Source organism: Stenella coeruleoalba (genome assembly GCF_951394435.1).
Source record: "Stenella coeruleoalba genome assembly, chromosome: 8".
NCBI classification, from domain to species: Eukaryota; Metazoa; Chordata; class Mammalia; order Artiodactyla; family Delphinidae; genus Stenella; species Stenella coeruleoalba.
In genome coordinates, this window is record NC_137154.1 from 90,622,282 (window position 1) to 90,645,301 (window position 23,020).

Consider the following 23,020-nt stretch of genomic DNA (forward strand, 5'->3'; position numbering starts at 1 on the left):
GTGCCACCAGGGAAGCCCTGTAACTTATCTTTTGACTCTGCTTATGGTTTTTGGGGGGACATGTAAAATGTTTTTATTTTTACATAGTCTGACTTATCAATCTGGGGTTTTAAGTTATCTGGACACAGAGAAAAGAGAAAGTACTTTATTCTATGTATTACAAATGTCTTTTCACAGTTTTTGGGGTTTTTTTTGCTCTCTTAATGGTATCTTTTGATAGCTGTTCCTGATTTTAATGTACTAAAACTTACCAGTATTTCCCCTTCTGATTAGTGTCTTTGGAATTCAGTCTAAGAAAACATTCTACCTGGAAGTCATAAAGTTATTTTCTTATATTATCTTCAACAGTACAGGAACTATTTATTACTGTGCTGATCAAACTATGCTCTGAGGACCTGTGCTAATTCTGAAATTCTGAACTGTTTTTTTACTGGTCCATGATGAGATAAGTACAGAGATTGAGAGTATGCATTCAGAAACTTTTATGGTGATGTGACATTACATGGCGTGCAAGAGGACTCGTCTTGCTGATAGTTCTGGTGTGATTGAACTCATGTGGTGAGTCAGGCATCTGAGATTTTGGATATTTTTAAAAACATGGCTCTTTTAAAAAATTAATTAATTAATTTATGGCTGCATTGGGTCTTAGTTGCTGTGCGCATGGGCTTTCTCTAGTTGCGGCGAGCTGGGGCTAATCTTCGTTGTGGTGCACAGGCTTCTCATCCCGGTGACTTTTTGTGCAGAGCGCCGGCTCTAGGCACGCGGGCTCCAGTAGTTGTGACATGTGGGCTCTAGAGCACAGGCTCAGTAGTTGTGGTGCACAGTCTTAGTTGCTCTGCGGCATGTAGAATATTCCTGGACCAGGGATTGAACCTGTGTCCCCTGCATTGGCAGGCGGATTCTTAACCACTGCACCACCAGGGAAATCCAAAAACGTGGCTCTTTACTACAGAGAGTGTGAGATGTATTCTTCGAGAAGCTTGATTGCTTTGCTTTTCGCATTTATGTCTATGATCTCCCAAGGACTGTAGGGGTCCAATTTTATTTTTCCCATATGGGTACCCTGTTTTCCCAGAACTATTTATTGAAAAGGGTCACTCACTGCTTCCCTCACTGCTCTGCAATGGTCTATTTGTCAGGAGCCAAGAGTTCTGTTCTCTGTATTCTGTTTCATTTGTCATGTTTCTCTTTGCACCAGTACCACACTGTCATAATTCTATAAATAGCTTTAAAATAAGTATTGATATCTGGAAAAGTAAGTTCTGTAACCTTCTTTTTTTAGAAGTATCTTGATATTTTTGGCCCTTTGAACTTTCTTAGAAATTTTAGAATCATATTGTCAAACTATGCATGTGCACACAGATACACACACACACACAACCTGTTCAGATTTTGTTTGGAATTGTGTTGCATTTATAGGTCTGTTTAGTCTTTCAATTTGTGGCTGGAGAGTGGTGTGTGTGTGTGTGTGTGTGTGTGTGTGTGTGTGTATGTGTGTGTGTATCTTACACATTGTTGTATTTATTCCTATCTTTTGGGTTACTCAGTGTTTTTGATAGTTCACTGAGTTGTACTTTTAAGTATTGTATACACTCCTAAATATATTGTTATGTTTTACAATAGTGATGGTTTTAAAACATGCATTTGCAATAGGTCAAAAGTCCCAAATTTCTAAAATTAAATATAATACAACATAAGATACCATGGGATTTTAATTATATTTTCTAATCATCTATTGCTACTATGAGGGAAATTATTAATTTTTGTATGTTGAGCTTGTATTAGGTCACCTTCTAAAGTTTTATATTTAGCTCTTTTTTTAAAGAGAATTTTTTTTTAAAGAGAATGTTTCTTAAAGTGAGTGATCAGATAACCAGAACAGTTACTTTTGTTCTTTCTGACACATACAGCCAGGACACTGTTGAATAGAAATAGTGACAGGCATTCATGTTTTCTTCCTGACCTTAGTAAGAAACGTTTGTTATGTTTCATTCACTAAGTGATGTTTATTGTAGTTTTCTGGTAGATAAATTTTAAGTTATGGGAGCTTTCTTCTCTTCCTAGTTTGTTACTAGTTTTCCCCTCAACTTCCAAAGAATTTGTGTTCAAGTCTATCAAGATTTTTGTTTTAAACTAGGTGCTGGCAAACTATGGCCTAGAGGTCAAATACGTTTTACCACTTTTTGGGGGGGGGACCCGTCATCTAAAAATGGTTTTTGCATTTTTAAAAAGTTGGGCAAAAATCAAAAGAAGAATAAAACTATATGAAATTCAAAATTCAATATCCATAAATGACGTTTTATTGGAACACAGCCATACTCATTCGTTTACATGTTGTCTTGGCTACATTTATGCTTTCATGCTACAATGGCAGAGTTGAGCAATTGTGACAGAGGTAATGGCCTGCAAAACCTAAAACATTGACTATCTAGCCCTTTACAGAAAAAGTTAGATAACCCCTGTTTTAGACCATCATGATGATCACTTTTATTCTCTTTTACCCTACTAAAGTATCAAATAGGAAGCTTTCCTCCACAAGTAATAGAAATCATGACCCAAATTTTACTTACAGAATAAAAACATTCACATGTAGACAAGCTCTGGGCATGGCATAATCATTCTTCATGTCTGTTTTTTTGGCTTTGCAGCCTATATTGGTTGTCTTTGTTCTTAAGTGTCCTCCCTGCCCAGATGGAATCTTTTAAATTTGATTTTCTTTGTCCCTAAAATAAGTAAAACTTCTCTGACAATACAAATAGGATTATTTGCCGACTGGTCCCTAGGGATTTTGTATATTGTTTTAACAAATGTAGTTTAAGTACATGTTAGTCTGATTTCCAATCATATGATCAGGTGTGTGGATACTATTGGTGCCATATGCAATGGTGCTATCCTAGGTATCAATGACACCTACATTGAAATTTTTGAAAATGTCCTTCCTGGTAAGATATTGAATGTTAACCGTGGATGTCTCCAAACCTCTTTGTGTCTATGTGTCTCTCCCTGATGTTTTCTGTTTTAAGGATCATTTTAGTGTCCGGGCTTCTTAGGAATAGTCATTCAATAGCCTTTCCGACACTGATGGCCCTGCGAATGAAAATGTCAACGCGGAAGGGTCTGAAGTGCTAGCCAAATGTGGTGATGGCTGTGTTTCTTTGATGATGATGGCTGATATCTGGTCAGTTTCCTGGGATATAATCCTCATCTATCACAGAATAGGAAAGTGATAAAAGGGTAGCTATATTTTCCCCACTGACTCGGAATGTGTCTGTCTTTCTGTATCCAGAGGGAATTGTTTCTTAAAAATTCTAGTTCCATGAAGATAAAAAATTTTAGTGCTGATAAAAAAATAAATAAACCTTTTAACTAGAAGGACATGATTAATATTTTTAAAAAGAATATCCTACCATTTCAAATGCTCACCCATCAAGATTATTTCTGACTGGATCTTCCCTACTCTAGGGTAGAGTACCTGTTCATATGTGTGAAGTGTCAATCAAAATGTAAAGTTTTCATTGGAATTTATAAACAGGAACAACATTTCTTCTGAAAGAGGGAATACAATATATTCTTAATTAAAAGGCTCAAATCTAGAAAGATAAGTGAAGTTGAAAATAAAACAGCCAAAATGAGAGAATACTTATTAAAAGTATTATTAAATACTTATTAAAAGTATTTTTATACCAGCCTGAATTTAATACTTATTAAATACTTAATACTTATTAAATACTTATTAAAAGTATTTTTATACCAGCCTGAATTTCTAAAAGAATATAAAATAGTTACATACTTTTTACAACTTTGAGTAGGTAGTACGTCCACTACCACAGGGTAGAGTCTCCCAGGAGGTAAATGAGTTTTCCTTTTAAACATCCATTTATCTTAATTGTATTAACTGAATCTTGAAGTTCTATCATTTCTTTGCCATCTTTGCTGATGCTGTGCTGACTTAGGCCTTGGTCTCTAACCTGAATATCACTGGTCTGACAGTTGGTGTCCTTGTATAAAATCACTTACCCTTGTTCAATTAACGAAGCAATAATTTATTTTTTCTATGAACGTTTTTTTCATAGGAATATTTTTAAACATTTAAAAAATAGCTTAAAAATAACATATCCACATTTTAAAAACTTCAAAAAAGCTTAAAATATCTAACTTGAATTCATATTTTTAAATAGGATTTTGCTAAAAGTGACATGCAGCAGGCAACACAAACCAATATTCTTAGATTTTTCCAGTGAGTTCCATTAGAATTACAAGCTCTCTTGGCACATGGTCTGTCTTCCAATGTATCTCAGGTAGCAGTGCACCAAGAGTTTTGCTATGGGGTAACAGAGATCATCAGATTCCTTACCTGTCATGCTTCCTCGTCACTTGCTGTGTCACTTTCCTACTACTAGACCAATGCATCGTATTTTGATTGTTTACATCAGCACTTCTGTACTAATATCATATTCTGTATTAGATAGGAAGAAAATAATAATGACTTAAAAATACAAACCTATTTATCCCTCACATAACAGTCATATAGTGAGCAAGCCAGGGCTAACATGATGTTGCATGGTGTCAGGGATTCCAGTTCCTTCTGTCTGCTTGTTCTGCTGTTCTTTTTTCAGGGGGGGCTGGTGTGATACTCTTAATTTTATTATTCCTTTTACAACTTTACTGAGATTTAATTGGTGTACAAAAAAACGCATATACTTAATGTGTACAGTTTGATGAGTTTGAACATATGCATAAACCCACGATGCCATCACCACAATTAAGGTGCTATTCTTAACCTATGACTTCAATCCCACGGGCTAACATGGCTCTTTCATCTCTTACCATTATATCTACAGTTCAGCCAGTAGGAAGGGGAGGGCTAGTTGTTTTACTTTTAAACGCATGACCTAGAAGTTTCCCTTATCACTTCCACTCACAATCCTGGCAAAAATCTAGTTATGGCCTTAACTAGCTGAAAGAAGGCTGTGGCCTTTAGTTTGTGACAATGGACCCAGCTAAAATTATGGTGTTCAATTACTAAAGAGGGAGAGGGGAACGGATATTGGGAGACCACCTGCTTCACTTTCCGTGCTTAGCCCCATGTAGGCCTTGTGGTCTCTGGTTGTCAATGTCCACATAATAGTCATCAACATGGTTGTTCTGTGCGTGTAACCTTTGGACAAATGGCAAAATGGTGCTGATTGCAGAACTGGAAAAATTCTGGATTAGCTATTCCTTGATGACCTGGAGGAGTTGTTAAGTCCTGGAGATTTTGGCCTGCTAAAGAGAGTTTTCATAATCCTATGAAATTCCTGGGTTGGAATTTCCATGTGACATGTTTGACCTTCTATGATGTTTGACATCATCACATCCTGGATGGCTGAATATCATAACCGTGGAAAATTAACATTGCTCTACCCATCCTAATAATGCACTGGCATACTTTGGTGAGAAAGATAGCCTTTGAGTTTATTATCATAAACCATATCTTGTATAATATTAATGTGTCAGGGTATTCATTTTTGCCAAGTGTCAAACTAAGCGCTCTGCAGGACTATTGCAAATATATAGCAAATTCTCTTATGATCAGTCTTACATGTTTATTTTACTTGATAATTTTAGAATAGGCTTGAATATTTTTAAGAGTATGTTAGTAATAGTTTTAAGATTCCATTGTATTTATTGATTAGTTTAGGGATTGTGGCAGGCAGACTAATGGCCCTCCAAAAATATCTGCTTTATAATCCCTGAGACCTGTGAATATGTTACCTTCCGTGGCAAGTGGGACTTTCCAGATATGATTACGGGTATGGGTTTTGAGCTGGGAGATTATCCTGGATTATCTGGGTGGGACCAATCTGAATCGCTTTAGTTATCAAAAGTGGAAGAGGGAAGCAGAAAAATGGGTCAGAAAGTTGTGGTGTGAGGACTTGACCCACCATTGTAGCTTTGTAAAAAAGGAGGAAGGGGGCTGCGAGGAATGTGGGCAGCCTCCAGAAGCCTGAAATGACAAGGAAACTGATTCTGCCCTAGAGCCTCCAGAAGGGAATGCCGTCCTGCTACACCTTAATTTTAGCCCAGTGAGACTGATGTTGAACTACTGAACTGCAGAACTGCAAGGTGATACATTCTTGTTGTTTCAAGATGATACATTTTTGTTGTTCAAGATACTTTGTTACAGCAACAATAAGAAAATAATGCAGAGATGATTGACATTTTTTTCAGTATCAAGTCATCCCACCCAGAAACAAACAGTATTTTTTCATCTATTTATATAAATTTTATTTTATATCACTTAGTAGCAATTTAAATTGTCTTTCTGTAGGTCATGCACATTTTGTTAAATTGTGAATCAGCTCTTTAAAGTACAAAGCAGATTGCATCACTCTCTTCCTTCATTGTTTTTTTGTAGCTTTCGAAAACTTACTGAATAAACACTAAAATCCTCAACTTTGTACTTGAGAGCCTCCATGATTTAGCTTCTTCCTTTTTTTAGCCTCATGCTTCACTACATTCCACCAAATGCTCTCACTCCTTTGGGCTGTTGAACAAAGTTCATGATGATTTTGCTCCTGAGTAGAGTTACCAGATTAAAAAAATACAGAATACTAAATTGAATTTGAATTATTTTTAAGGAGCAATAATTTTTTAGTGTCAGTATTTCTCGTGCAATATTTTCCCTTTATCTCATGTCATATGCATAAGAAATTAGGAATTACTGAAATTGAACTGACACTTTGTATTATTATTTGCTAAACCTGGCAACCTTACTCATGATCTTTATGAGTTTTCTCTTTCACCTCATTCCCTGTCTACAGATATCCTTTGGGGCTAAGTCAAATACCACCTTATCATAAGCCCTTCTGCCTTTTTACTTCCTTCATAGAATTGGTAGGTTAAATGTCTTTCAGATTGCAGCCTTGCTGAACATTTATTTTTCTCCATTTGCCCATAACGCCTCATATCTGTTAGAATCTCAATAAACATTTGCTGAATAAATGAATAAATATTAGGCAATAAATCAGTTGAGGTACATCTCAAAATGATTGTTATTGGTAAACTCTTAGGCTTTAAAGAAAGTTATTTTAAAGCTAAGTATAAACATTGTTCTTTCATAAGTAACATGGCTTTGTGTTTAACACTAAAACACATTTAATGAAACGGCAAACTCCATATAAAACTGCTAAGTGCATCCACTAAAGGTTAGGAAGGTATGCCCACAGAGAATTCGGCTAACTAAACCAAAATGTTTCTACTCTGAAGCTGTGGGTATCCATCAGAGATTTGTACAGAATGTCCCCCAGACAGAATCACTGACTCTAGGAGATGCATTCCTGGGTTTAAATATGGATGTAGGATATGAATACTTTCCCCTTTGGGATAAATTGAGATGAAATCTGTTATAAAAAGAGTTTGAAATAATTTCCTTGACTTGATTTCTCTCTTTAAAATCCAAGGTGATTGACACCACAGACCCCTGCTAGGAATGGTGTTCCTGGAAAATCGTGATTGCTAGGGTTGATTCTGATAAAGTTTCCTCTGTGTCAGAATGTCTCTTAGAAGATCCATGCCAAGCACCACCTACCACAGGACAAAGCAAACTTACTGTTATATCAGGAGACATCAATGTGGTTAAGATGTTTCATCATTTCAACTCCTATACTGGACCTTCAAAAATATAAGACAACAAATTACCCTGCTGTCTGTTGACACAATACAAGTAATAGAAGCTTGTGAGTGAAGGATAATTTAAAATTTGCTACAGCTGCAAGCTATTATGGTTGTTGTAAATATTGTATCTATTGGGCATTGTATATGAATTAGGATTTTTTATTGTATATCCATTGTATATGCATTAGGAAAACTATTTACCTTTCTGGGAGCACCTTGAAGTCCAGGGCAGCTCTGCTCTTCTGTCACATGCAATCAGTGTGTCCTGGAATTTTAGTTTCAAAGTATTTATCTAATCTGAAAGTCCTCCTCTCTCTCTACTTACACATCACTTATTCAAGTTCATACAGTATTTTTCTTAGATTACTGTCAGCCTCTAGCCAGGCCATCTCAATTTTATCCCATCTAAATTCTTCAACACAACTGCCAGAGCATCCTTTCTTATTGCAAATGCAACTGCATTACTGCTTAAAATCCTTTATTTTAAAGTTGTTTATTTAAAATCCCCATCACTTACCTAAGGAGTTCAGGCTTCTTAGCCTGGCATGAAGACCTCTTCTCATAGGGTTCCTGCTTCCCTCTTTATATATGTTTTCTGCTATGTTTACCTTCCATTTTTCCTAGAAACTTGCTTTCCGAGGGTTGTAATCTTTATGAAGGAAGGTAATATATTTGCCTGGTCCACTGCTGTGTCCCTGATACCTCACAAAGTGGCTGGCAGAAAGTCATGTTCAGTCTGATGCATGAATAAATATACACTGCATTTCTTTCCTCCAGTGGATGAAAGACTCTCTGACTCTCCTACTTCAAAGCTCTTACGCTCCCTTTGATTCACTCTTTGTTCCAGTCCTGTGTACATGTGTAGGTAAGCGGTAGCAGGCAGAAAGGGGACACGGGGGAATGGGGACCCAGGTGCCAGGTAGTACAATGGATATAAGTGGTACCTGATTCGCTACTATGGATGTCTCTTCAGGTTCAATCCAGAGAAAGGAAGGGATCAACACATTTTCATCCTTACTGGGACTTAGGCATAAGGACACTTACTGGGTAGGAAGAGATTTGGTGAGGGGTACCATCAGAGATCAAAGGGAAAGAACAGAAACCCAACTGTGCTTTTACTTGTTTCAAAAGGGAATCAAAGACTATTGATCAGAAGCCAACACTTGGATAACTCTGTAAGATCTGAAATGCATGTTATTTTTCCATGTTTGCTATCCATACGTTACTTCCTCTTCGCGTATTTTTTGGGAGCTTAAGGGGAAAAGACTGTAAGCTTGACTTAGAAAACTGCTGAGAAAGGGGTTGCTGAGAACCTAGCATTCCACTCTATGGCCAAGCTTAAGGAAAGTGAATTCCCAGGAAAAAAAAATGGATCCCTAGGGGGAAAAAAAAGAATGGAAAGGGAAAAGGAAATGGATTGAGACTTACAGAAAGTTAGAAAAGTAGCCAAAGAGTCTGGAACTGATAGGTTGTCTCAGGGATTGGCCCACAGGTTCTGGGATTTGTGGTGGCATATAAGTTATCCTTTGTAAATTCCCAAAGTGACTCATGAAGTGTTTTGCAGCTTATGGTAGAGCTGGCAGACCAGGAAGTAAGTATGTTTGTGAGGAATGGGAGAAAATCTTGGCATTGACACTGCCATGATTGATATGAGAAACATGCTTACACCCCAGTTTATGGAGGTCTGTTCAACTGGAGGCTTCCGAAAATCACTGGATCACAACTCAGGGAGTATGGAGGACTCCTCCAACCTGATATCTGAGAATATCTGAGAATACCTGATCTTGAGATCAATTGGGGATAACCAGTAGGAAGGAGTTGGATCGTTGGAAAGATGACTCAGGCTGCAGTGTGGACAATGGATTAGAGAGGGTAGGCTAGGCAGAAAGGAATCTGTGACAAGTAATCTAGATGAGATGATGATGATGATCTGAACTCAGGTAAGAGCAGTAATCATGGAGAGAAATGGATAAATGTGAAAGATACTTAAGAGGTAGAATCTACAGAATATGATATGGGGGATGAAGAAGCACGGATGTTACCATACACTTATCAAGGAATCCTTTTCTGGTGTAACATCTATTAACTAACACAGCAGAATACTTTTCCATTGAACATATTTTGTAAAACCTAGGTCTACAGTAAAAGATATGACTGAATCTGAGAATACCCGTCATCATGGAGAAGGACAGGCATATATAATATAGTTCACCTTGGGCAGCCCTCTTTTATTGAACATCTGAGTGAGAATGCCAACCCTGGTGGTAGGAGTCATGAACAGGGGGCTCAGGAAGATGCCGCATACCTGATCAGACCTTAAAGAGGCATCTGAGAGGGTCATGCTCAATACATATATATATTTTTTTGCGGTACGCGGGCCTCTCACCATTGTGGCCTCTCCCGTTGCGGAGCACAGGCTCCGGACGTGCAGGCTCAGCGGCCATGGCTCACGGGCCCAGCCGCTCCGCGGCACATGGGATCTTCCCGGATCGGGGCACGAACCCATGTCCTCTGCATCGGCAGGCGAACTCTCAACCACTGCGCCACCAGGGAAGCCCCATGCTCAATATTAATTGAGGTAGGCAATGTAGCTCTGCCTGTGGGCACCTCTCAGGGTATCTGAAAGTATACTTAGCTGTGAAAAAAAGCTTCTTCCTTGACAGTAAGATAAGAAATTTCTCCATTCCTGGTGGTCATGTCAGTCAGGGCCTCACAGAGTGTGTGTTGAGGTCAGAAAGTAGAATTCTTGGACACGAGTATCCAGGTTCTCACACAGTTCAGCACTTGAATTTAAAACCAGGGTGCAAACAGTATTGACATGGGAGGTACCACTGGCAGACTGGCCCGTGAAGATCACCCTGTCATAGCCTTGGTTCCTTGCCCTCCCGAGAGCCTACACCCCTTCACTGGGGAGGATGAGCAGGAGAGACAGAGACACCCGGCCCTCCCAGAACAGGGTGAAGCTGACAAGGTAGGTGCCATTGTTGAAGTCTGTCACCTTTCCCGAAGCGCCTGCCTTCAGGGCTGGGGAGGACATCCTGGCCCTCAGGAAATCCCCGCCATATTCCTTCCTGCGTCCCAAGTGGTCCCTCACCTCCAGCAGGACGTCTAGCTGATCCCCCCTGCAGTATGTGTCTTGAGGGCTGAGGAGGGTGGCTTTGCTGTGTGTGGCGCTGGTGGTGGAGCTCACATGGGAGAAGGGTCTGGGTGGGATCAGCTGGTCTGGGTGGGGTCAGCTGGGATCCATGATCCCCTTTATTCTCAGCTCAGTCTCTGTTGGTGACTTTGACAGGCTCGGTGATGTTTTAGGGTATGGGGACTTTGTGGAGCTGTTCCAGTGGCGGAGGGAAATGGGTAAGTTAGAGTGAACCAAACTGAAGGGGCAAGGAATGAGACATACTATGAAATGAACCTGTCCAAATAATTTTTACTTCTTCTGTGTTTGAATATTTATTTACATATTATCATCAATTTTATTTAAACTCTGACAATTTTGAATAAAATGTATACTACACATTCATCTTTAACCTCAGTGTTTTTGAGAATGCCTGAACAGTTGTAGATAAATATATTAAATCCAAAATATAGAGCTCAGAGAATACTTATGAGTAATAAATTGATTCCAGTGCATTTACTCTTCCTTTTCTTATACATCTTATCACCAGTCATCATTACCTTCTGTTAGTTCTACTTATGTATATCTTTTACCCTTGTCTAATAGTCTTTTCTTCCCCAACTGTATTATAGTTCAAGTCACCATTGTTTATTTCCTGAATTGCAGAAGTCATTCCAAGGGTCAAAGCTTCAGTTCCGCTTTCTCCCCAATTAATTTTCTCCATTGTTGCTAAATCAGTCCTTCTCAAGCAAAACTCTCTTCACGTCCCTCCCTGCTTAAATCCCTTCAATGGCTTCTCATTACCCTGGGGGTAAAGTCTAATTTTGATATGGCTTTATGCTATGACCTCTTTTATAACTCTCTCTAGTTCCTGCCACTCCTTTTTTGCATTCTATTGATACATTTTAATGAGTAACTGTTTTTATTTTCTGGAGCTGACCTTCCTTTCCTTCAGTTCTCACTCTTTATTAATACACCTCTTCCAGGATGGCTGGCCACCTCCACATTTTCCCCCGAACCACCTAAACATCTGTTAACTTCTTACTGAAAAATCTTTAGAACCTTAGAGGTTCCTTTTTATCTTTTTAGCACTAGATCATGTTTTTATAGGTTCTCAAATTCAGTAATTTCCAAATCTTATCGATAGTCAGAAGTGCCTGCAAACTTTTCTAAAAATATGGATTCTCAAGCTGCAGCCCAGATCAGCTGAATCATAATCACTAAATGCCTTGCCCGAGAGTTTGTTTTTCAAAAGCCTCACATGCAGTCAAGTCAGGTAATTGTGAGAACAATGATTATAGACTGGTGGTTGTCAACCCTTTTGTACTTTAGAACACACATAAAGCTTCAACAAAAAATATAGGTCCACTGCACCCCAGCAATAAAATCAATAAGACCCACGTGGTTGGTACAAAGCAATAGAGTAAATCAAAAGGGACAAGAAACAAGAAAATGAGATATAATTAAAAATAAAAATGAATAGAACCCAAGTTCCTTTCAAGGTCAGGAATAAGATAAAAATGTTATCCACTTTAGAAGTCCTGAACAATAAAACAAAACAAACGAACAAACAAGTGTATGAGAATTGTGAGGGAAGAAGCAAACTGTCTTATTTTTCATTTTTCTTTTCTTTTTTAATTTTATTTTTTGCAGATGTTGTTATTGTCCACCAAAAAACCCCCACCAGAGTTAGCAAATTGTTAGCATTTACAGAGTCACAAAGGAGCTGGATACAAAATAAACTTGTAAAAATAGCATTTATCTATACCAGTAATAATCACCAGAAAATACAATAGGAGATAATCTCTGACCTTGTTGGAGGCATTTTGAAAACTCTTTTGAAGAACATTTTTAAAAGACCTTGAACGAAAAGCTTTAACATTTTTAAAAGTAGTAGAGCCTAATATTATAAATTTGTTAATTTTCCCTCAAATAATTTAAAAATTCTATGTATTTATTTTTTTAATTGAAGTATAGTTGATTTACAATATTGTGTTAGTTTCAGGTATACAGCAAAGTGATTAGGTTATATCTATCTATCTACCTACATATTTCTGATTATTTTCCATTATAGGTTATCACAATGTATCAAATATTGTTTCCTGTGGTATACAGTAAGTCTTTGTTGCTTATCTGTTTGATGTACAGTAGTCTGTATCTGTTAATCCCATACTCCTAATTTATACCTCACCCTGCCTCTTTTTCCCTTTTGGTAACCATAAACTTGTTTTCTATGTCTGTGAGTCTGTTTCTGTTCTGTGTATAGATTCATTTGTATTATTTTTTAGATACCACATACAAGTGAGATCATATAAATTTGTCTTTTTCTGACTTCACTAAGTATAATATTCTCTAGGTTCATCCATGTTGCTGCAAATGGCCATATTTCATTCTTTTTTAATGGCTGAGTAATATTCCATTGTATATACATATACCACCTCTTCTTAATCCAGTCATCTGTTGATGGGTACTTGGGTTGTTTCCATGTCTTGGCTATTGTAAATAGTGCTGCTGTGAACATTGAAGCACATGTGTCTTTTCTAATTATAGTTTTCTCCAGATATATTCTCAGGACTGGAGTTGCTGGATCATATGGTAGCTCTATTTTGAGTTTTTTAAGGAACCTCCATACTGTTTTCCATAGTGGCTATACCAATTTACATTCCCACCAACAGTGTAGGAGGGTTCCCTTTTCTCCACACCCTCTCCAGCATTTGTTATTTGTAGATTTTTTGATGATAACCATTCTGATAAGTGTGAGGTGATTTCTAATTGTGGTTTTGATTTGCATTTCTCTAATAATTAGTGACGTTGAGCATCTTTTCGTGTGCCTGTTGGCCATCTGTATGTCTTCTTTGGAGAAACGTCTATTTAGGTGTTCTACCCATTTTTTGATTATGTCGTTTGTATTTTGTTATTGAGTTGTATGAGCATTTGTGTATTTTAGAAATTAAGCCCTGGTCACTTGCATCGTTTGCAAATATTTTCTCCCATTCTGTAGGTTGTCTTTTCATTTTGCTGATCGTTTTCTTTGCTGTGCAAAACCTTATATGTCTGATTAGGTCCCATTTGTTTATTTTTGCTTTTATTTATATTGCCTTGGGAGACTAACCTAAGAAAACATTGCTATGGTTTATGTCAAAGAATGTTTTGCCTATGTTCTCATCTAGGAGTTTTATGGCATCATGTCTTGTATTTAAGTCTTTAAGCCATTTTGAGTTTATTTTTGTTTACGGTGTGAGGAAGTGTTCTCACTTCATTGATTTACATGTGGCTGTACAGCTTTCCCAACACTAGTTGTTGAAGAGACTATCTTTTCTCCATTGTATATTCTAGCCTCTTTGTCGAAGATTAATTGACCACAGGTGTGTGGATTTATTTCTGGGCTCTCTATTCTGTTCCATTGATCTATATGACGTTTTTGTACTAATACCACATTGTTTGTTTTTTTTGGCCATCCTCACAAAATGTATTTATTTATTTATTTTCTTATTAGTCATCCATTTTATACACATCAGTGTATACATGTCAATCCCAATCGCCCAATTCATCACACCCCCACCCCCCGCCACTTTCCCCCCTTGATGTCCATACGTTTGTTCTCTACTTCTATCTCAATTTCTGCTCTGCAAACCAGTTCATCTGTACCATTTTCTAGGTTCCACATATATGCATTAATATACGGTATTTATTTTTCTCTTTCTGACTTACTTCACTCTGTATGACAGTCTCTAGATACATCCATGTCTCTACAAATGACCCTATTTTGTTCCTTTTTATGGCTGAGTAATATTCCATTGTATATATGTACCACATCTTCTTTATCCATTCGTCTGTCGATGGGCATTTAGGTTGCTTCCATGACCTGACTATTGTAAAATAGTGCTGCAATGAACATTGGGGTGCATGTGTCTTTTTGAATTATGGTTTTCTCAGGGTATATGCCCAGTAGTGGGATTACTGGGTCATATGGTAATTCTATTTTTAGTTCTTTGAGGAACCTCCATACTGTTCTCCATAGTGGCTGTATCAATTTACATTCCCACCAACAGTGCAAGAGGGTTCCCTTTTCTCCACACCCTCTCTAGCATTTGTTGTTTGTAGATTTTCTGATGATGCCCATTCTAAGTGGTGTGAGGTGATACCTCACTGTAGTTTTGATTTGCATTTCTCTAATAATTAGTGATGTTGAGCAGCTTTTCATGTGCTTCTTGGCATCTGTATATCCTTTTTGGAGAAATGTCTATTTAGGTCTTCTGCCCATTTTTTGATTGGGTTGTTTGTTTTTTTAATCTTGAGCTGCATGAGTGGTTTATATATTTTGGAGATTAATCCTTTGTCTGTTGATTCATTTGCAAATATTTTTTCCCATTCTGACGGTTGTCTTTTCATCTTGTTTGTAGTTTACTTTGCTTTGCAAAAGATTTTAAGTTTCATTAGGTCCCATTTGTTTATTTTTGTTTTTATTTTCATTACTCTAGGAGGTGGATCAAAAAAGATCTTGCTGTGATTTATGTCAAAGAGTGTTCTTCCTATGTTTTCCTCTAAGAGTTTTACAGTGTCCAGTGTTACATTTAGGTCTCTAATCAATTTTGAGTTTATTTTTGTGTATAGTGTTAGGGAGTGTTCTAATTTCATTCTTTTACATTTGCTGTTCAGTTTTCCCAGCACCACTTATTGAAGAGACTGTCTTTTCTCCATGGTATATCCTTGCCTGCTTTGTCATAGATTAGCTGACCATATGTGTGTGGGTTTATCTCTGGGCTTTCTATCCTGTTTTTGTGCCAGTACCATATTGTCTTGATTACTGTAGCTTTGTAGTATAGTCTGAAGTTAGGGAGCCTGATTCCTCCAGCTCCGTTTTTCTCCCTCAAGACTGCTTTGGCTATCCAGGGTCTTTTGTGTCTGCATACAAATTAAAAAATTTTTTGTTCTAGTTCTGTAAAAAATGCCATTGGTAATTTGATAGGGATTGCATTGAATCTGTAGATTGCTTAGGGTAGTATAGTCATTTTCACAATATTGATTCTTCCAATCCAAGAACATGGTATATCTCTCCATCTGTTGGTATCATCTTTAATTTCTTTCATCAGTGTCTTATAGTTTTCTGCATAAAGGTCTTTTGTCTCCCTAGGTAGGGTTTATTCCTAGGTATTTTATTCTTTTTGTTGCAATGGTGAATGGGATTGTTTCCTTAATTTCTCTTTCAGATTTTTGATCATTAGTGTATAGGAATGCAAGAGATTTCTGTGCATTAATTTTGTATCCTGCAACTTTACCAAATTCATTGATTAGCTCTAGTAGTTTTCTGGTGGCATCTTTAGGATTCTCTATGTAGACCTTAGACCTGTATTGCTGTAAACTTCCCTCTTAGAAGTACTTTTGCTGCATCCCTAGATTTTGGAAAGTTGTGCTTTTATTTTCATTTGTCTCGAGGTATTTTCTGATTCCCATTTTGATTCCTTCACTGACCCATGGTTTTTTTAGTAGCATTTTGTTCAGTCACCCCATGTTGTGTTTTCTCCGTTTTTCTTCCTGTAGTTAATTTCTAGTTTCATGCTACTGTGATTGCAAAAAATGCTTGATATAACTTCTGTCCTCCAGAGTTTGTTGAGACTTGTTTTGTGACCTACCATGCGATCTGTCATGGAGAATGTTCCATGTGGTCTTGAAAAGAATGTGTATTCTGCTATTTTTTAATGGAAAGCCTTGTAGATGTGTGTTGACTCCAGTGGTCTAACGTGTCATTTAAGACTGCTGTTACCTTACTGATTTTCTGTTTGGATGGTCTATCCATTGATGTAATTAGGGGTGTTAAAGTCCCCTGCTATTATGCTATTATTGTCAATTTCTCCATTATGTCTGTAAATATTTGCTTTATATATTTAGGTGGTCCATGTTAGGTGCATGTATGTTAATAAGTGTTACATCTTCTTCTTGTATTCGTTCCTTTATCATTATATAATTCCCTTCTTTGTCTTTTTTTATAGTCTTTGTTTTTAAAGTACTTTTTGTGATATGAGTATTGCTATACCTGCTTTCTTTTTGTTTCCATTTGCATAAAATATCTTTCCCCACCCTCTTGCTTTTATGCTGTGTGTGTCTTTAGCTCTGAAGTGAGTCTCTTGCAAGCAGCATATGCGTGGGTCTTGGTTTTTTGTTTTTTGTTTTTTTTTTAATCGGCCACCCTATGTCTCTTGTTTGGAACATTTAGTCCATTGAGTTTTATTTTTTTAAGATTTAATTTTATTTATTTTTGGCTGCGTTAGGTCTTCATTGCTGCACATGGGCTTTCTCTAGTTGTAGCAAGCAGGGGCTACTCTTCGTTGTGGTGTGCGGAGTTCTCATTGCAGTGGCTTCTCTTGTTGCAGAGCATGGGCTCTAGGTGTGTGGGCTTCAGTAGTTGTGGTGTGTAGGCTCAGTAGTTGTGGCTCATGGGCTCTAGAGCATAGGCTCAGTAGTTGGGGTGCACAGGCTTAGTTGCTCCATGGCATGTGGGATCTTCCCAGACCAGGGCTCGAACCCATGTCCCCTGCATTGGCAGGCAGATTCTTAACCACTGCACCATCAGGGAAGTCCCTCCATTGACATTTAAAGTGATTATTGTAAGGTATGTACTTAGTGCTATATTGTTACTTGTTTTCTGGTTGTTTTTGTAGTTCTTTTCTGTTCTTTTCTTCATGTTTTAGTTTCTTCCCCTGTGGTTTGATGATTTTCTTTAGTGGTATCCTTGTGTTCCTTTCTGTCTAGTTTTTACGTTATCTATTATAGGTTTTTGGTTTGTGGTTTCCATGGGGTTTAATATATGTTAACCTATAACTATATCTTTTAAACTGGTAGTCATTTAAGTTCAAACATATTCTAAAAGATCTGTAATTTTTACTCCCCTCACCCATGTTTTGTGTTTTTGATGCCATACTTTATATCTTCATGTTTATCCCTTAACTCTTTATTTTAATTATGGTTGATTTTACAAATTTTTGTCTTTTAATCTTTGTACTAACTTAAGTAGTTGATCCACAGGCTTTACTATATATCTGCCTTTCCTAGTGGGATTTTTCTTTTCCTATAGATTCTTTTTTTTGACTGTATTAGTGAGATTTTACTTAAAGCATTTTGAAATTTTTTGTGAGGGGGCTTGAAGGTGGCAGAGATAATGTTTTACAAAAGAATTTTTTCCCCCATTATTTTTCTCCTGGGGAGAAAATAGCATCTTTTCAGATGGGCTCTTCCTCTTCTACCCTTGACTTAAATGTCCTCGGTGCTATAGATTCTTACTTCTAGTTGTAGCCTTTTCTTTTCCACTTAGAGACAACCCTTTAACATTTCTCTTACAGTAGATTTAGTATCGATGAACTCCTTTAGTTTTTGCTTGTCTGAGAAGTTCTTTATCTCTCCTTCAATTCTAAATAATAATATTCCTGGGTAAAGTATCCTAGGTTGCATATTTTTCCATTTCAGTACTTTGAATATATCATGGCGCTCTCTTTTGGCGTGCCATGTTTCTGCAGAAAAATCAGCTGATTTTGTATGTGACTGTTTGTTTTTCTCTTGTTACTTTTAGAATTCTTCTATTTCTCACTTTTGCCATTTTAATTATATGTTGTGTTCTGGGTTTGTTTGGGTTCATCTTGTTTGAGACCCCCTGTGCTTCCTGTACCTGGATATGTTTCCTTCTTCATGTTTGGGAACTTTTCAGCCATAATTTCATCAAATGCATTTTGATCCTTTTCTCTCTCTCTTCTCCTTCTGGGCCCCTTACAGTACCAGTGTTAGTATTCTTGATGTGGCACAGGTCCCTTAAACTGTTCTCATTTTCTTAATTTTTTCTTCTCTTTGTTGTTCTGATTAGGTGGTTTCCATAATTCTGTCTTCCAGACCACTTATGCATCTTCTGTATGAGCTAGTCGGCTGTTAATTCTTACCAGTCTGTTTTTCATTTCAGTTATTGTACTCTTCAGGTCTGACTGGTTCTTTTTTTATATTTTCCAATTCCTTCTTAAAATTCTCACTGTGTTCATCTCTTCTTTCCCCTAATTCTGTTAGTGTTCTTATTACTAATTCTTTGAACTCCTTATCTGGTACATTATTTCTGTTTCATTAGTGGTTTTTTTTTTAAAGGGGTTTTTCTTGTTCTCTCATTTGAAACAAATTCCTCTGTCTTCTTATTTTGCTTAACTTCTCTGTGACATTAGGTCAAATATTACCTATTTTGATCTTGAACCAGTATCCTTATGTGGAAGCATCCTTACACAGTCTGTGTGTTCCCAGTGAGTTTGTTTGGAGAGCTGGATCTGGCATAAGCATGAATCATGTCTTCCCCCAGGGCATGCTGGCGGCTATCGCCTTGGTAGGAGGTGGGGCTGGAGACTGAAGGACTAGAACTGGAGCTAGGTGTGAGCCTGGGTTTCTCCTCTTCTCAGTTGCCACCACCTCCCTATTGGGGGTGGGGTCTGTTCCCTAGTTACTAGAGCAGATGCCTTGAGGTTTGGGTCTGAGGTGGCTCCATTCCCTCTAAGTGTGTGCTCTCCCCATTCTCAGCAGCAGCATTCTTGCCCTAGAGGTGAGCTATGCTGGAGCAAGAGGGGCTACTGTGGGCACTTGGTGTGGGTAGAGGCATGAGCTGTGGTAGTCCTGGCCTCAGTCAGAGTTCCAGACCACTTCCTATGTGCTGCCTCCACAAGTGTCAGCAATGGCCACTCTTGCCCCATTCAGATGCCATTCTGGGTCTGAGCCAGCTCTGTCCCTCACAACTGCACACTCCCCTCAGCCACTACAGCTGCTGCTCTAGTGTGGAGCTTTGCCATGGGGCAAGAGTGCCTAGAGTGGGCGCATGACTCAGGCTGGGGCTTGTGCTGGAGTGGTTGTGGGAAACTGGCCAGAGTCCTGTGCAATTTCAGTCAGCTTCCTCCACCTTGTTTTGGGAGCAAGCAAGTGTGCGTGTGCTCTTCATGAGCAGAGTCTAGGTTTTTTACAGCCCTCTTGTTTGTCCCACTGATTTTCAAACCAGCTAAGGGGACTCATCTTCCTGGTGTCAAAACCCCAGGTTTGGGTTGCCCAATATGTGTCTCTACCTTAGATCCTTCGATCCTCAGGGAGGATCTCTGAGCTTGTGTAAGCCCCCTCCTCATCTTTGTCCCCTACCAGGGGTGCCGGTCCTGACCCGATTGCTTCTCTTCCCCTCCTACCCAACTCTGTGTGGATCTTTCTCACAGCCTTGGTTGTACAAGAGTCTTTCTGCCAGTCTCCAGTTTGTTTTCAGTGAGAATTTTTCCACATGTAGATGTATTTTTGATGTGTTGGTGGGGGGAGGTGAGCTCCACATCCTCCTACTCTGCCATCTTGATCTCCCCCTGATTGGAATTCTTAACCCTTAGAGTCCTTAAGTCCAAGTGGAAACTAAGAGGTTAGCAATTGTGGACTGTTGGTCACACTAGCATTCTGATGATTGCCAAATTTATAAATACATTTAATAATTTCTGGATGTATATTCTTCCTTATAGTAAATTTTTCAATGCCTCAAAAAACATGTTTACTAATAAACCCAAATATCTTTAGTTCCTCTGTAAAAGGAAGCCAAAAGTGGTTAAACCTATGTTCAGTAATTAATGTTTCAGTATTTTATCTTAGTTGAAAATGATCTAGCTATTCGATGAATAGTCATCATTTAACTTATCTCAATATAACTTTAACATTTCAAGTTTTTAAAAAGATTTAGAAACAATTTTTATGTAGACTTATCATAAAGCATAATTACTGTTGAAAAATTCATTAATAAACTTTTATATGTATTTAATTTACTTATTCTTGGAAATCATGTTTAGATTACTTATGAAAGCTTCACGTGACATTAAATGCTAATCATCATCTTATCTTTCTTGCTGACAAATTATGTAACAGAGATAATGTGAGCTTATTTAACTTTTAGTAAACCGAGGTAGAATAGAAGTTGTATATCTATATTATATTTGAATACGAAAAATTCCTGTTTTAATTAAACCAACAAACTTAAACTAGCTTTTATTTACTAAAGATTATCCTAGATCACATGAACCTGAAAAACATTTCAGTAATTTCTATATTCCTGAGAGTATATTTAACATTAATTTAAGTCAATCAAACAGAGCTCTTTACAAATTCATTTTGGCAATACCACCCAGAGGTAGAAAAATATCACATATCTATAACATGCATACATAGACATACATAAACATACAGACAGATGCAAGCAGAGATCTTAAACGGCTTTCATTTAAAAATTTTAGCCATGACACATATATGATAATGCAAAACTCACTAGTTTATAAAAGAACAGCTGGATCCAAATTGTGTATCTGGCAGATAGAATAAGTTCAGGTTACTTGCTCAGGTGGCTTAAACTTTTCACTAATATTGGTAGTGAAGGTTTTTAAGATATTTTTATTCACCTAGTTTCCAAATAGCCTTTTTTTTCTCTCTCTTTTTTTTCCCCTTCTGATAAGAATGACCTCCTTGAAGTTTGCATTTTAAAGAGATGGCCCTCAGTTCCTAAAGACAGGATAGAACATTTAAATATATCTCAAAGGCACAGAGAAAGAATATAAGTTTCTCCAAGAAGGGCTTTTGTTTCCTAAAGCCTGAGTTTTTTCAATACCTACAAGCCTTTTGAGATGAAGACGGGATGTTTGGGGATTGGTAAAAAAGGATAGCAGAGATTTTTCGTTCTTGTAAAGATTCAATTTGTAAGACAAGTTGTACAAGTTGTCTTCAGTTTGTCAGACAGTTTTTAATTCCTCAAAGATTGGGTTGAGGGACTTCCCTGGCGGTCCAGTGGTTAAGACTTTGCCTTCCAACGCAGGGGGTGTGGGTGGGTTCAATCCCTGGTTGGGGAGATAAGATCGCACATGCCTCGAGGCCAAAAAGCCAAAACATAAAACAGAAGCAATATTGTAATTGCTTCAATAAAGACTTTAAAAATGGTCCACATCAAAAAATCTTAAAAAAAAAAAAAAAGAGTACATTATCTTCAATTTGCTTCTTTATATTTAGCTGAAGATCTTCACTAAGATAGGAGTGAAAAGTTTCCTAGATTCTCTTTGTAATGTTTCAGTAAATCCTCCCACAAAGGGTTCAGAATGTTTTTCTTTCCCTCTGGGCATGTAGTTTCATTTTAGATTAGGGGCATGGCCAAAAAGGAAAGTTCCTATTAGGCTCTGAATATCAGCTTTTAATTTGGTCAAATTCTGGGAATTTCCCAGTGGTTAGGACTCCGTGCTTTCACTGCCCTGGGCCTGGATTCAGTCCCTGGTCAGGGAACTAAGATCCTGCAAGGCCACGTGGTGGCTTTATTTTAAGATAAAATAAAATAAAAATTGGCCAACTTCTCACCATAAAGCTACTTTAAAAAATCCTTTCAAATATCTTGTTAGGTTTTAGCCAGGACAAATAGTATTTACTCCTGACCGTACTGAACAACTCCATGGACGTAAGAAGTGTTCCCAAAGAGGGTGCAAAACATACTACTTTCCCCAAATTCAAAGATAACCAAGAGAAAGAAAGACAATTGCCCTGAGAGCTGGCAGCAGTTGGTTGTACCCTAGCTGTAAATGGAGTGCAAACCCACATTTCTGTCCAGCCATGTGGACAGTGGGGTGTGAGCCACAATTCTATCTGGGCATTTTTTAAAAAAAATTTTATTGAAGTATAGTTGATTTACAGTGTGTGTTAATTACTTCTGTACAGTAAAGTGATTCACTGTACATTATATATGTATATTATATATATTCTTTTAAAAATATTCTTTTCCATTATATATGTATATTATATATATTCTTTTTAAAATATTCTTTTCCATTATGGTTTATTATAGATTATTGAATATAGTTCTCTGTGCTATAGAGTAGGACCTTGTTGTTTATCCATTCTATATAAAAAAACTTACATCTGCTAACCCCACCTCCCATTCCATCCCTCTCCCTTGGTAACCACCAGTCTATTCTCTATGTCTGTGATTCTGTTTCTGTTTCATAGATAGGTTCATTTGTATCATATTTTAGATTCCACATATAAGTGATACCATATGTTATATGTCTTTCTCTTTCTGACTTACTTCACTTAGTGTAATAATCTCTAGTTGTATCCATGTTGCTGCAAACGGCATTATTTCATTCTTTTTTTATGGCTGACTAGTATTCCATCGTATTGATATATATGTACCGCTTCTTTATCCATTCATCTATTGATGGAAGATTAGGTTCTTACCATGTCTTG

At 37.5% G+C, this 23,020-nt stretch overlaps 2 pseudogenes across 2 annotated transcripts; both read right to left on the bottom strand.

The window, feature by feature from the left end:
• Positions 1-2,241: 2,241 nt before the first annotated feature.
• On the bottom strand, positions 2,242-9,997 carry LOC307190440 (NXPE family member 1-like; annotated as a pseudogene). The gene is made up of 3 exons: positions 9,962-9,997; positions 3,791-3,998; positions 2,242-3,338 (listed from the first exon to the last, which is right to left on the bottom strand). The product of its transcript is annotated as an NXPE family member 1-like (transcript).
• Positions 9,998-10,287: 290 nt separating this feature from the next.
• On the bottom strand, positions 10,288-11,495 carry LOC307190441 (NXPE family member 1-like; annotated as a pseudogene). The gene is made up of 2 exons: positions 11,365-11,495; positions 10,288-11,030 (listed from the first exon to the last, which is right to left on the bottom strand). The product of its transcript is annotated as an NXPE family member 1-like (transcript).
• Positions 11,496-23,020: the final 11,525 nt, after the last annotated feature.